At 39.6% G+C, this 14,180-nt stretch overlaps 1 protein-coding gene and 1 long non-coding RNA gene across 3 annotated transcripts in view; one reads left to right on the top strand and one right to left on the bottom strand.

Annotated features, from left to right (window-relative positions):
• Positions 1 to 14,180, top strand: part of IL1RAPL2 (interleukin 1 receptor accessory protein like 2) — a 1,679,520-nt gene that overhangs the window by 1,586,004 nt on the left and 79,336 nt on the right. The gene's annotated exons all lie outside the window — the stretch shown is intronic.
• On the bottom strand, positions 7,554 to 9,272 carry LOC134949026 (uncharacterized). Its single transcript, XR_010183083.1, has 5 exons — positions 9,247 to 9,272; positions 8,580 to 8,646; positions 8,429 to 8,496; positions 8,034 to 8,102; positions 7,554 to 7,922 (listed from the first exon to the last, which is right to left on the bottom strand). It is a non-coding gene; the product is annotated as an uncharacterized LOC134949026 (long non-coding RNA).

Below are 14,180 nucleotides of genomic sequence, written 5' to 3' on the forward strand. Positions count from 1 at the left end.
GTGCAATAGTAGGGATAGGCACATTTAAATGTGTAACCCTCCTTCCCCTCCATACACCCCAGATGCCTCAGTGTTTTTTTGTGCCTTCACCAGGGAAGGCCGCATCCTGGAGTCATTCCAGAGTTTACTTGTGATTTTTCTAAAGATTTTTTTTTAATCACACTCCCTTCCCAGCTTATTAGGAAGCGTGGCTCCAGGAGGGTGTGCTGCTGTTGTGCAGCGAAGGCATGTCAGTGCTTAGACAGAGAAGCCCCGCCATAGACCATCAGCATTAGCGGACTCAGTTATGGCTGCAGGAGCTGGACGGAGCTTAGAGAGAAGCCCCATCAGAGCTTCCACATTACACTGAGGTAACGAGCGAGCGGTCAGCTCATGCTGCCACCGCTTCGTTGGGCCAGTTTGGTGCTGTGGATAGTGGGGCGGCCAGCTCCATCTGTGGGAAATGTGTTTTGCAGGGGGAGAGCTGCTTACTAATCAAGCTCCCCAGCTTCCAGGCTCCCAGCAGCGGTCAGATCACACTGCCGCTGGGCACCTGTCACACTCCACATCTCGCTCGTTGCGTGGCTCCCGGCAGCACAGCTCCAAACTGCGCTGCCACTCTACACCTCGCCCGCTCTAGACAAGCAGCTCCCAGCGCGGTCAGATCACACTGCCGCTGGGACCCTGTCACGATCACACCTAGCAGCGTGGCTCCAAACAGTGCTGCCGCTGGGCAATCTACACCTCGCCACTCCACAGAAGCGGCCCTCGGCAACGCGGCTCACAGCAGCGGACAGAGTGCTGGGTGCCCGTCACACTACACCTTCTCTGCACTCCGGCTTCCACCAGCACTCAGATGGTTGCAACCGCCGCAGGGCGCCGTCTCTCAGGAAGCTGCCACTTGGTGTACAATAGTGGAAAAGGGGGGGTGTAGGTAGAAGAAGCTAGCCGCAGCTCACATGCATGCAGGTCGTGGCGGTCCCTAGTCCAGAGGTTCCCCTGAGTATAAGGGGTGGTGGCCAGGACTACAAGTGACAATTCAGGCAACTAAGCCTAGGTTATGCGTGCTTTTGGGAGTACAGTATGGCATGGTTGAGGTATATATTTGAAAAAAAAAAAGCACATGCTGGAACGCCATTTTCACACAAACGTTAAACACCTACTTCCTGCTTCTTCTTACAGAAATATGTCTGCCCTACAACATACAGCCACTGGAGGGGGCAGGGGTGTTAGTGGGTTGCACAGTGAACACAAACTTCATATATTTACTCTCTAACACATTGCGTTGCACGCTGTATTATAGAAACTACAGTTATTTTAACTGAGATGTGCGGACGTTGTCTCCCTGTATTAATATCTGTCTGTCGGTGTGCATGACAATATCAAAAACTGCAGCTTTTCTGTGACAACTGTTAGAATGGCTGATTGGCAGTCAAGGTTGTCTGCTGCACGAAAAGACCGTGAATCTATTCAGAGTTAATGCCGTCTGAGCAGCTAAAGTGGGCTTAGGATATTTCTAGAACTTTGCAGGGGTTACAACAGTCCATGTATAGTTCAATTTCTAAGAATGGTCATCGTTTGTCTCATAATTACATTCTGATGATGCAATGCCACATCTGATAACTCAGAATTGGGCCAGGAGTCAGATAGTGAGGTCACTGATGGCCCGAGCTATGATCACCTCTTTAGAGCAGTACGCTAGCTGCTAGGTTGCACTGAAACATATTATGTTTTTCTCCTAGCAGACAAAGGGTGACTTTTTTTTTTCTTATTCAAATTCTCTTAATAAGCAGTTAACGGAAGCATGGCTAATTCCAGTTAAACACTTTTCTGTGACAAAGTGTTTTCTGTCTAAATATACTTTCCCACAGACTATGACAACTAAGTCTAAGTCTTCAGTTTCAAACTTTCGAAAAAAATAAAATAAAATTAACTATTCCAGTCCCAGCTGCAGCAATGCTTAAAAACCCCTCGGAGGATAAGCTGGAGGCCATGCTACAGTCCATGTATACAGCAACAGGTGTCGCTTACACCTGTTTCAGTTGGAGTTTGGGTTAACAAGGCTGTAGTTGCATGGGCGAAACAGCTCAGGTTGGGCCTACAACAGGGTTTTTCTTCAGGCCAGCTTATACTTCTTACCGATCACATTGGTGAATTGGCTGCAAATTTATATATGGCTTCTATGGCTGTCGGACAAGTTTGTTCTCGACTTTCTGCATCACTAATTGCGGCCCGTTGGATGCTGTGGTTGCGTTCTTGGCAGACCGAGGTGGAGTTGAAACGAGGGAAAGAGGCGGTGCCTTATACTAAAGATATGTTATTTGGCCCTGAATTGGACAAATAGAAATCTGTTTTCCTGCCATTGCCCATACCAGTTCCTAAGTGGAAATACGTTGGACCAGGGTTCAAATCTTTTAGACCTCAGTCCTTTCGAGGTCGTGCTACAGGAACAATCATACAGGGTAGACGTGGTAGAGACATGGGGGGGTCATTACGAGTTGTTTGCTCACTAGCTGCTTTTATCAGCATTGCACATGCTAGGCCGCCGCCCCCTGGGAGTGTATCTTTGCTTAACAGAATTGCGAATAAATAATTCTTAGCAGTTTCTGACTTACTCCTACACTGCGATCAGCTCAGCCCATTTCGTTCCTGGTTTGACGTCACAAACACGCCCTGCATTCGGCCAGCCACTCCCCCATTTCTCCAGCCACTCCTGCGTTTTATCCTGGCACGCGTACGTTTTTCCGCACACTCCCAGAAAATGGACAGTTTGCGCCCAGAAACACCCACTTCCTGTCAATCACACTCCGATCACTTCAAGATGAAAATTCTTCGTTCGGACGTGAGTAAATCTACTAAGTTTTGTGCTAAATTACTTAGCGCATGCGCACTGCGTACCATGCGCATTTTTGCCTTAATCGCTCCGTTGTGAAAATTGGCAAAAAGCGAACTTGGAATGACCCCCATGGTTTTCAAGAAACCACTAACCATCGTCAGGACACAAAAGCCGCTGACAAGCCATTGGCATGTCGGGCTTCCAGCCCATCTTGGATCCTCAGTTGTGGGAGCACGACTTTAGATGTTTCACACATCCACAGAGTGGTGGATCCGCAATTTACTGTTCAACAGTTACAAAATACAGTTCCATTGTCTACCACCAATGCAGTTTTTCAAGACAGTCCTGCCTGTGTCAGGAGACGAAAAGGCAGTTCTGCAGACTGCGATTCAATCTCTTGTAGATTCAGTAGTTTTGATTCAAGTTCCAGTACACCAAAAGGGTCAAGGTTATTATTCCAGTCTTTTTGTAGTACCAAGGCTGGACGGCTCGGTCAGACTGATATTGAACCTGAAGGGGCTCAATCAGTACGACACTTCCTACAGATCCAAGATGGAATCTCTGCAGTCAGTGATTCCGGGTTTAGAACCGCAAGACTCATAATTTCTCTGGATCTCAAGGATGCGTACTTACGCATTTTAATTTGGCCACCACATCAGGCATACTTAAATTTTGCAGTACAACAAAACCATTATCAATTTCAAGCACTACCGTTTGCCCTCTCATCAGAGCCTCGGGTATTCACAATGGTGATGTCTGTGTTAATAGCTCATCTCAGATCCCTGGGAGTGATAATAGTTCTGTACTTAGACGACCTACTCATCAAGGCTTCGTCTCAACAAATACTCCTTCAAAATGCCTTACTGATGTACAATGTTCTTGTTCAGCACGGTTGGATTGTCAACTTCAAGAAATCAAGCCTGGTTCTGTGTCAAAGAATTCAGTTCCTAGGAATGATTCTGGATTAGGTGGATCAACGAATTTACCTGCCAGAACAGAAAGCACAAAGTATTTGTCATTTGGTGCAGTTTGTGCTCGATCCACGGACAGTCTTGGTGAACTTGTGCATTCAACTGTTAGGAAATATGGTGACGTCTTTCAAGGCACTCCAGTCAGCAGATTTCACTCATGTCCTTTTCAGCTAGATCTTCTAGCACAGTAGGCTCTCATCTATAAATATCACTACTCTGGTGGCTCCAAGTACAGCATCTCATCACAGAAAAACAGTTCGGAGTCTGGCATTGGATAATTCTGACAACGAACGCAAGTCTCAGAGGTTGGGGAGCAGTGGTCCCACATCGTCAGCTTCAGGGTCTGTGGTCAGACCGAGAAATATTACTGTCAATAAATGTCCTGAAACTCAGGGCAATTTACAACGCTCTGCAACAGGCAGTTCACATCTTCCAGTCTCAGACTGTTCAAGTTCAGCCAGACAACGCGACGGCAGTCACGTTAATCAACAAACAAGGAGGGACTCGAAGTCGCATGGCAATGCGAGAAGTTGCTCAAATCTTGAATTGGGCTAAGCATCACCAAGTGTTCATTCCAGGAGTGGACAACTGAGAAGCAGATTATCTTAGCCATCAGGATTTTCATCCAGGAGAATGGGCTTTACATCCAGAGGTGTTCCAGATGTTGGTCCAGTGGTGGGGTTACCCATAGGTGGATCTAATGGCATCTCACCAAAGTCATCAAACTCCCCAGTATGTGTCCAGAACAAGAGATCCAAAGACAGTGGCAGTGGATGCTCTCACAAGAGCGTGGCCGTACAGCCATGTGTATCTGCTTCCACCGTTTCCGCTGCTTCCTTGGTTGCTAAAGTGGATCAAAAGAGGAACCACGACCGTCATACTACTGGCACCTCATTGGCCTCAGAGAGTGTGCTTCTCATATCTCCTCGGTCTACTCGCAGACGATCCCTGGCTGCTTCCGCTACATCCAGACCTACTACAGAAGGGTCCGTTCATTTACCCCAATTTAGCGCAGCTGCGTTTGACGGGGTGGCTGTTGACTTGAATCTAGTTTTGCATGTTTTTGCACACTTCAATTTTTGAACCCTTACAACAAGTGAATGTTAAGTTTCTAACTTGGAAAACAATGCTTCTCCTAGCCTTAGCTTCGGCAAGGTGTGTTTCAGAATTGGGTGCCTTGTCATGCAAGCCACCGTGTCTGATGTTTCATGATAACACAGCGGAACTTCAGATGAATTCCGCTTTTCTACCAACGGTAGTATCTTCTTTTCACATCAATCAACCAATCGTAGTTCTTGTTTTTTCAGTAGGTTCAGGAACTCCAGCTACTTTGGATGTGGTACGCACACTTCGCATTTTTGTAGCCCGAACATCAACAGTACATAAAACAGATACATTGTTTGTTCTCTATAATGCAGTCAAGATAGGTTGGCCAGCTTCTAAGCAGACCTTGGCTGAATGGATTAAGCTGACCATTCGTCAGGCTTCCTTTCATACTAGTTTACAATAGTGATGAGCGAGGTTCGGTTTTACTCGGTTTTACTCGGTTTTACTCGGTTCTCAAAACGGCATCTTATTGGCTATCCAAAACACGTGACATCCGTGAGCCAATAAGATGCCGTTTTGAGAACCGAGTAAAACCGAGTAAAACCGAGTAAAACCGAATCCGCTCATCACTAGTTTACAACCTGCCTGCATCCGTTTCTGCATTCCACGCGTTCTGTGGGAACATCATGGCCAGCGGGTCGTGGAGCTTCTACAACACAACTTTGCCGTGCAGCGACATGGTCATCAGTGCACACGTTTGTTCACTTTTACAGGTTTGATACAGTCAACTTGTCGTGTCAACTTCTAGTTGTCCGTTATGTTATAATGTTATATGTAATTCTCCATTGTTCATCCTCTCTTTCGCTCCGGTTCAGCTCAGTAAAAAATCAGAGGCATCTGGGACGTATGGAGGGGAAGGAGGTTTACACATTTAAATATTTAAATGTGCCTATCCCTGCTATCACACCGTCCATATCCCAAGAGTACTCCAGTGAAAGGATTTACCTGGTAAGTACCTCTTTTTTCTGTATTTTTTTTTCTAGAAGGTACATGCCACGCCTCCTGTGATTAGGCCACACCCTGAAGTAGCTGGGCCCAGACAGGCTCTCTACTGCCCTGCATGCTACAGTAGCTCTAATGGATCCATGTAAAATGAATCTGATGGAAGCTTTTATGTTGGAAGCAGACTACACTGTGGAACCAGAACATAGAGAAGACACATGATGGAAGAGTCCTGGGTCTTTTGTTCATGATTCTAAATAACTTATATAGTCACATAAAGTAAAAATACCTGTAAATAGAAATCATTGTTTTTCTTTTTGAAAGGGGTTACAATATTTTTTTAATTTCCATTGTTTTAACCCTATACATACCAACCCCAAAAACCTTGATATGGTGTTTGGAGCCTAATGTTTTTGAAGCTGTTGGAATAAAGACAATATCCCATCTAGGTGGCCACTGAAGCAGCCTGTAAGGCAAATGTCTCATTCTTTCTCACTTAGCCACTGAGCTACTAATCAGTATGTGTGGCTTTCATACTGCGACCCTGTACTTTCAGCAGCCTGTTGCCTTAGGGAAGCGTAAGTCTAATAGATGTTATTTATGTTCTTCCTGCTTCACTTTCCAACAGGGGAACGTTAATGCTTACAAAGGTTATCCTCCCTCCACTCTGTGCCCAGCGTGATGTGCTAAGTAAAGGCACGGTGCTGTCATTGCTGTTAGCCTGCATTGTGATTGTTCCTTTTACACATCTGGATAAATTGTCCATTTCCATTCAAGTCAAATATAACGCTTACACCCACATACAGTTTCATCACAGACAGAGAGGACACAGTTCTCTAATGTGGTTATTTATTATTCCATTGCTGCTATCGATCTAACATACTGAAAATGAAGTTCCGAGCCATACATTTACAAAGTGTTTTGTACACAATAACTACAGTATAGCTCCATCCCTTAAGAAGTTAGAACATGAAATAATTGCAATAGCTGCCCTGTAATATTCTGGACTATAATGACTATATTTTATTTTATGCCTCTGTGTTTTTACTGATTCCTCTGACATTTGTTGGCAAAGTCCCAAAGTAAAGTTGTAATCTTTCAGTACCTGTTGCCTTGTTCGGTGCGTTTATAAAGCAGAAGCAAATGAATGAAATTGAGGTTTAAGAAACTACTGTAAACCAGCATCAGTCGGTTCATTTGTCTACAATATTACCTGATGAAAACTTTATATTATTATTATTATTATTATTGTTTTATGTTATCTCCAACCATCGAATATTGGACAATATTGGTAATTTCCTGATTTATCAGATAAATTGGTACTTACTAATGTTTTATATAAACATGTAGATGGTGATATTAGTAAACCTAGTAAGGACAGTTTCATTGGGGCTATTAATGCCCAATGTTATATCTCTCCAAGAACAAAATACATGTTATATCAGCATTGAAGGGTTACTCAATTATTTATTTATTTATTTTTAATGATTGTCTGTGGTCCTGAGGAAGGGGCTGTGTCCCCGAAAACGTTTGATCTGACTTGATCTAAATACAATTTGCATAATCTGACAGTCTCCGAGTGCCGTTCTTATTGGAGCAGTATGGATTTCTTTTGAAATGGACACCGGAGCATTTAACCTTTAATTTGTGAGTGCCGGCTGAGTTGGTTTGAGAGATTATATATATATATATATATATATTTATTATAGAAACTGGGGTAGACCTAATAAAAGTGCTAAGTATGGAGCTCAACCTCAAGGCGTACTCCCTGTTAGATGGAGTACAAAAGTGCAGATAAAAGAAAAGGCGGTGTCTTAAGGGAGCTTAATCAAGGTATTATCTTCCAGGATTTGACCACAGTTCACTTAAAAAACTCCAATTTATTTGTATAAAAGTGTTAGACAGTGAATCACATTGAATAACATATGGCTGACATATTTAAAATACAGACATCAGATATAAAACAATATAATGCGGACAGTTTGTTAATCCAAAGATGCTCTCAATCAATACATATCCGATGCTCTCATATCCGAACCAAAACCCAACACATTTCGTCCAACTGGACTTCATCAGGGGCTCATTATCTATATAATAAATGAAGATATAACAATGTATATAATAACCAGATCTAGCCATAGTGGTCAAAAAAATGATAAAACATCAATACATACAAACATATACATGCATATACATACCAACAAGGTCGGAAGAACATAAAAGAATGGATGACCGATATATGATCGAATTTATCCCTCAAAAACAATCTGAAAAAATCGTAAGATATATATATAATAATATATAATATTACTGAACCCCATTGGGTATATTTTGTTAAAACATTTCAGAAATAAAATGATGAGGTAAAGGGGATATGAGTCCGTTGAATATGTTTAAACATTAGCAATTAATTATTATATTATATTATTCAATGTAGTCTATTATAATCCATACATAGACTATGAACTGGTATACATGACACTATATTAAATATAAACAGATCTTAATGGGGAAATTCAAGATGGAGGGGGTGGAGCATGAACGTACATAGATGTAAAAGTACAAAACAACCCAGAAACAAATTTGTACATACCAATAAAAACGCTTGCAGTGATGGATGTAATGAAAAGTGCGCTGAATTCACAGCTAAAATGAATGTGCCTATAATGGAAACATTATAATAGTGTAATCTATAGATAAATGTGATGAAAATTCATTTGACCAATGAGGGATTTAATACATACCAACTCAGTGAGGCAAACAACAACACTATAGCGCTGAAAGCCACAATGTCATTTATGCAGATAATGCCTATGAAAAATGATATATGACATATTGATCTTATAAATATGTTCCAATCAATAGAAAAGGATCAATTTAGTATATACAATAATTTTCAACAGATGTTATAAATGCCTAATTAATTTTACCTAATTCCTTAGGTGGTATAAGGATGTTTTAACAGATGTTATAAATGCCTAATTAATTTTACCTAATTCCTTAGGTGGTATAAAGGACCAATATGGTAGTATAATGGTGTTCTCAGAGTTAATTACCAATATCAGTGGTATAAAGGATCAATATAGTAGTATAATAGTGTTAGAATAATTCATTACCAACATAATGTCATTTATCATAAAGATGGAATTAATCTCTATTATAAATATCAAATTCAAATGGTACCTGATATAATTAGCACCAACAGTGCTTAATCAGCTCCAGTGTCAAAAAAACATTGGTAATGGCTTTTAACATAGGTTTTACTGAAGTCCTTCTGCTACTAAAGCAGGTTTAAAGATTCATTAAACATTCAAATGGATACAAAGTTACAGAAACATTCCTAGGTGTAAGGAAACATCCGTGAGTCAGCCCAGCCTTGAAAGTAACAAAAATAATTACAATGTAACTTACTCAGCAGGAAGAGTGGCTTCTCCTAGTCAGCAGTGAAAGCACTGTGCTGATCTAGGGGTTTAAATACCACAAATTCAATTGCCTCAACTACCTCATATCCTGTGAGTATTAAAAGAAAAACTAAACTAAACTAAAAGTCACAAAAATGGTATAAGACCATTAGTATATAAGGGTCTAATAAAATGTGCATGCATTCCCAGCCTATATAAAAAATAAATTAAAATAAAACTTATGACGAAAGGTATATATGAGCTTAAGTGGAAGCAATTAGGTTTAGAATGCATTCCACTTATCCCTAGTGGGAACAATTAGGTGATATATATTAAAGGTGTAGGGAGTGTCTAATAAATATTAATGAAAAGATGAACTATAAGTGTTTATTAATGGCAGGAATAATAATAATAATAATATATAACATGACAGAACTTATTAGCACACACATTATATGTATTAGCATAGGCTAATCACATATAGGTGAAAAATTGTGTTGACATCCTAAACTAATTATCCTGAGCTAATTAATCCATAATATCAGTGTCAATTATTACCAACTGCATTTTGATTGGCATGGCTGGTCATATATAAGTGAAAAAGTCTTATGCTAATACTCCTAAGCTAATTCACCAAAATATTAGTAACTATGGCTAATAACAACATTTTGTTTACAGTGGTGGCAAACTCCACTGCTAAGAATAGAATATATATATATATATATATATATATATACATATATATATATATATATACATATATATATATATATACATATATATATATATATATATATATATATAAAGGTGTAGGGGAAACCTAATTCATGGTATACCTAAAAAATTATAATTTTTTATATTTTATTTATTTATTATCTAAAGTGATTTGAATGTTAAAGTGTATAACTTATGACCAATCCAACTAGCACACATATTATATGTATTAGCATGGTTGGTCACATATAAGTGAAAATGGGTGTTAAAGATATCCTAAACTAATTATCTTAAGCTAATTAACCATGACATTAGTGACAATAGCCACTAACTATATTTTAATAAGCATGGCTGGTCATATATTGTTAAAAATATCCTAAACTAATAATCCTAAGCTAATAAACCATGGTATTAGTGACAATTCTACTAAGTACATTTTAATTAACAATAAGTGGCAAACTCCACTATTAAATGAAACCCGTGTGGGTATGCTCTCTAATATCATACAAAGATATAAATGTGAAAAAATAGACCATATAGTACTCGGGAATAAAAAAAAAAAAAAAAAAGAATAGAGTAAAAAAGGATCGGCTGGGTGAACATACGAATGTTTCCACACTTACAATGAAGATCATATATTACAATACTGTTACTACATGATCTTCAAACATGTCCTGAGCATAAGAGTTTTCATAAAAATGACACTATGTCACACCCTTCATTGTGACCATTAGGGGTTAGGGTATCTAATGTATAAATCCAAAAAGTTTCTTTTTTGGAAAGAGCAAGATCTCTACTTCTCCCCTTAGGATCTAACGGGATATGTTCTAAAACAGTAAATGAAAAATTATTTTTATCTACCCTAGACTCATGCTTTTCCTTAAAATGTCGGGGTAAATTGTGTGTGAGGACTTTATTCTTGATGTTTCTCATGTGCTCTTGGACTCTGATTTTTAATTGTCTTTTAGTCTTTCCAATATAAGACAAACCCGCAACTACAGGTGATTCTGTAAATGACGTATTCAGTGTTGCAGTTCACTAAATGGCTAACCTTATAGGTTTTCCCCGTATCTGTTTTGCAACTGAATGGTTTTCTTTCCATATAGTGGCAACAAATACACTTAGAGCAAGGGAAACAACCCTTAGGCGGGATAAAGGAACCACTATTAGGTTTCATTAAAGTTTCTTCTCCTACTCTACTGGGTGCCACTATACTTTTAAGGTTTGTTGCCCTGCAGAATATGAATTCTGGTCTGACAGGTAACTCTGGGCCTAAGATAGGATCTTTTTTCAAAATGTCCCAGTGCTTCTCCATTATTTTTCTTATGCTGTAATTCTCACAATTATATTGGGTAATAAAAGGCCGAGAGGTCATGGTCCTATTGACCTTGGGTTTAGCCTTTGGTTCTAACATGGTTTGTCTTTCTTGTAAGGCTGCCCTATTCATAGCCATATCTAGAAGGTCCTTCTTATATCCCCGTTCCAGAAATCTCGTGGTCAAGACGGAAGACTGTTCCCAAAAATCTTCTAGGGTGCTACAATTGCGTCTGATCCTCAGGTATTGGGCATATGGTACACTTTGTTTCCATCTGGATAAATGACAGCTGGTTTGTGGAATATAACTGTTGGCGTCCACATCTTTAAAGTATGTTTTAGTTTGAATCACGCTACCTGAATGTCCAGTTAGTATCAAATCCAAATAGTCAATGCTGGTGGTATTTGTTTGAAAAGTGAACTTAAAATTGAAATCATTTTCATGAATAAATGAAACAAATTCATTAATACTGGAAGTATCACAACGCCAAATAAAAAGGAGATCGTCTATATATCTCTGGTAAAAGAGTATATTTTCCTTGTATTTGGACTGATAGATAAAGGTCTCCTCCCACAAACCCATATAAAGGTTAGCGTAAGCCGGGGCGAATTTGCTCCCCATAGCTGTTCCTTGTAATTGCAGATAATACTTCTGACTGTATTCAAAGAAATTATGACCAAGGATAAAGTTGATGCTATCTAACAAAAATGTCCTAACCTTTGTAGTCATATTTAAATCATCTGAAAGGATTTTTCTTATTGCATCTAATCCTTTTTTGTGAGGGATGGTAGAATACAAAGATTGTACATCAATTGTTAGCCAACGCATGTCTTCCGTCCATATGACAGTGCTTAATTTATGAAAGACACTGGTGGAATCTTTCAGGTAAGATCTCAATTGTAGCACATAGGGTTGCAACTTGAGATCCAAGTAGTGAGAGAGATTAGAGGATAATGAATTGATCCCCGCAATGATCGGCCTTCCCGGAGGTGCTGTCATGCTCTTATGTACTTTCGGGATATGGTAAAAGGTAGGAACCGTTGGAAACTTAATATAAAGAAAGTCAAATTCTTCTTTACAAATGACCTCATTCTTCAGAGCTTCTGATAGAAGCAACGACAAATCATCTTGATAGACCTTAGTAGGATTGTCTGGTAATTCGACATATGTGATGTTATTATACAGAATTTTGGTGGCCTCATCTACATAAGCCTTTTTGGTTTGTAAAACCACTGCTCCTCCTTTATCAGCACTTTTTATTACCAAATCCTTGTCACCCTTAAGTGTTTTAGCTTTCTTCTCTTGCGGGTTAAGGTTGGCCTTATAATGCAAAAAACAAATACTCAAAAATAGGCGCTGAGTGTAGTTTCATATAATAGACAATGAATACTTAAAGTCCAGAATGAACGAAAAGTCCAACTTCAACAAGAGCCTCTATTCAAGGGTGGCGTACCCCACTCACAATGAAAAGAGTATAACTCCACACATAACGGTATCTTTTTAAAGCCGAATAAATGATGTTCAATGGCATAAATAGCGTACCATTACTCACTCAGATTGTAGTTAGGATCCTCCTATAACGGTTTCTTTGTAATGTTCCGCTCCAATCACGAATCAATGAAGTTTAAATAAAATATATTTATTAAAACAAAAGTTAAAAACACAGGATTTACAGGAGACCACACATATAATGTCAGGGGTAGAAGATACAATGTGCCAGTACTGAGCCGCCGGCCGAAAACGGCAAAACCAGCCAGATGTGATGCACAACTACACTCCCACATATGTGTGTGATACTACCTGTATGCACCCTTCTCCAACGCGTTTCTCCCCTTAGGTGGGGCTTTTTCAAGGACTTTGAACATCATTTATTCGGCTTTAAAAAGATACCGTTATGTGTGGAGTTATACTCTTTTCATTGTGAGTGGGGTACGCCACCCTTGAATATCAAGCCTATTTGTCTAAAAGACTATTGCGGTGTTTTTAGACATATTACACTATGTTTTTCCATTTGTTTTTCCATTGCATATCACCGTGAGATACCTGCGAATTGGAAGACGTGCACATTTCTACAAGAGGCTCTTGTTGAAGTTGGACTTTTCGTTCATTCTGGACTTTAAGTATTCATTGTCTATTATATGAAACTACACTCAGCGCCTATTTTTGAGTATTTGTTTTTTGCATTATAGGTCATAAGGGTTTGGTGGCCCTTTTTTTCCTCAAACGGCTGCTATAGTGTGTTTGCGCCTTGGGTATCTGGTCATTTATTGTAAGGTTGGCCTTATATTTGTTGTCAGAAACCTTAATCGTCTTGAAGTCATTCCTTACTGACTTATAAAAGATCTCTATATGGCTGCCTTTGGATTCAACCGGATAAAATTTAGATGGAAGAGAAAGAGACGGTTTATTATCTTTACTCACATTTTGTATGTTAGATGGATTTTTAAGAAAATGTCTCTGAATGGTTAAATTTCGTACATATTTATTTAGGTCAATGAATAAGTCAAACTTATTCATATGCATATCCGGGGCAAATATCAAACCTTTATTTAATAACGATTTCTCCGCTGTGGATAGTTCTCTCGTTGTGATGTTAATAATCCCAGACGTGATCTCTCCTGGTGGAATAGTGCCCTTCTTTTTTTGGGGCTTTTTTCTGCCCCCTCTGGTTCCTCGTTGTCTCCAGCGAAACTACTCTTTAGCCCTTGTGGAGAGTCCATACGCGTGTGTAGCATTTCTGTTTGTTGTACAAGGGGAAAACGCATACACCTTTTCTCTTCTAAAAAATGTCTTTGTTGAAATACCTCTGGAGTGGGTGATCTCATGGTATCATAACGTTCTCTTCTTGGTGGATCTCTCTCTAGGATCCTCTTGGTACCTACGAGATCTGTAATTATTCTGATAAGAAGGTATTC

This window comes from Pseudophryne corroboree, chromosome 8 (genome assembly GCF_028390025.1).
Source record: "Pseudophryne corroboree isolate aPseCor3 chromosome 8, aPseCor3.hap2, whole genome shotgun sequence".
NCBI lineage: Eukaryota > Metazoa > Chordata > Amphibia > Anura > Myobatrachidae > Pseudophryne > Pseudophryne corroboree.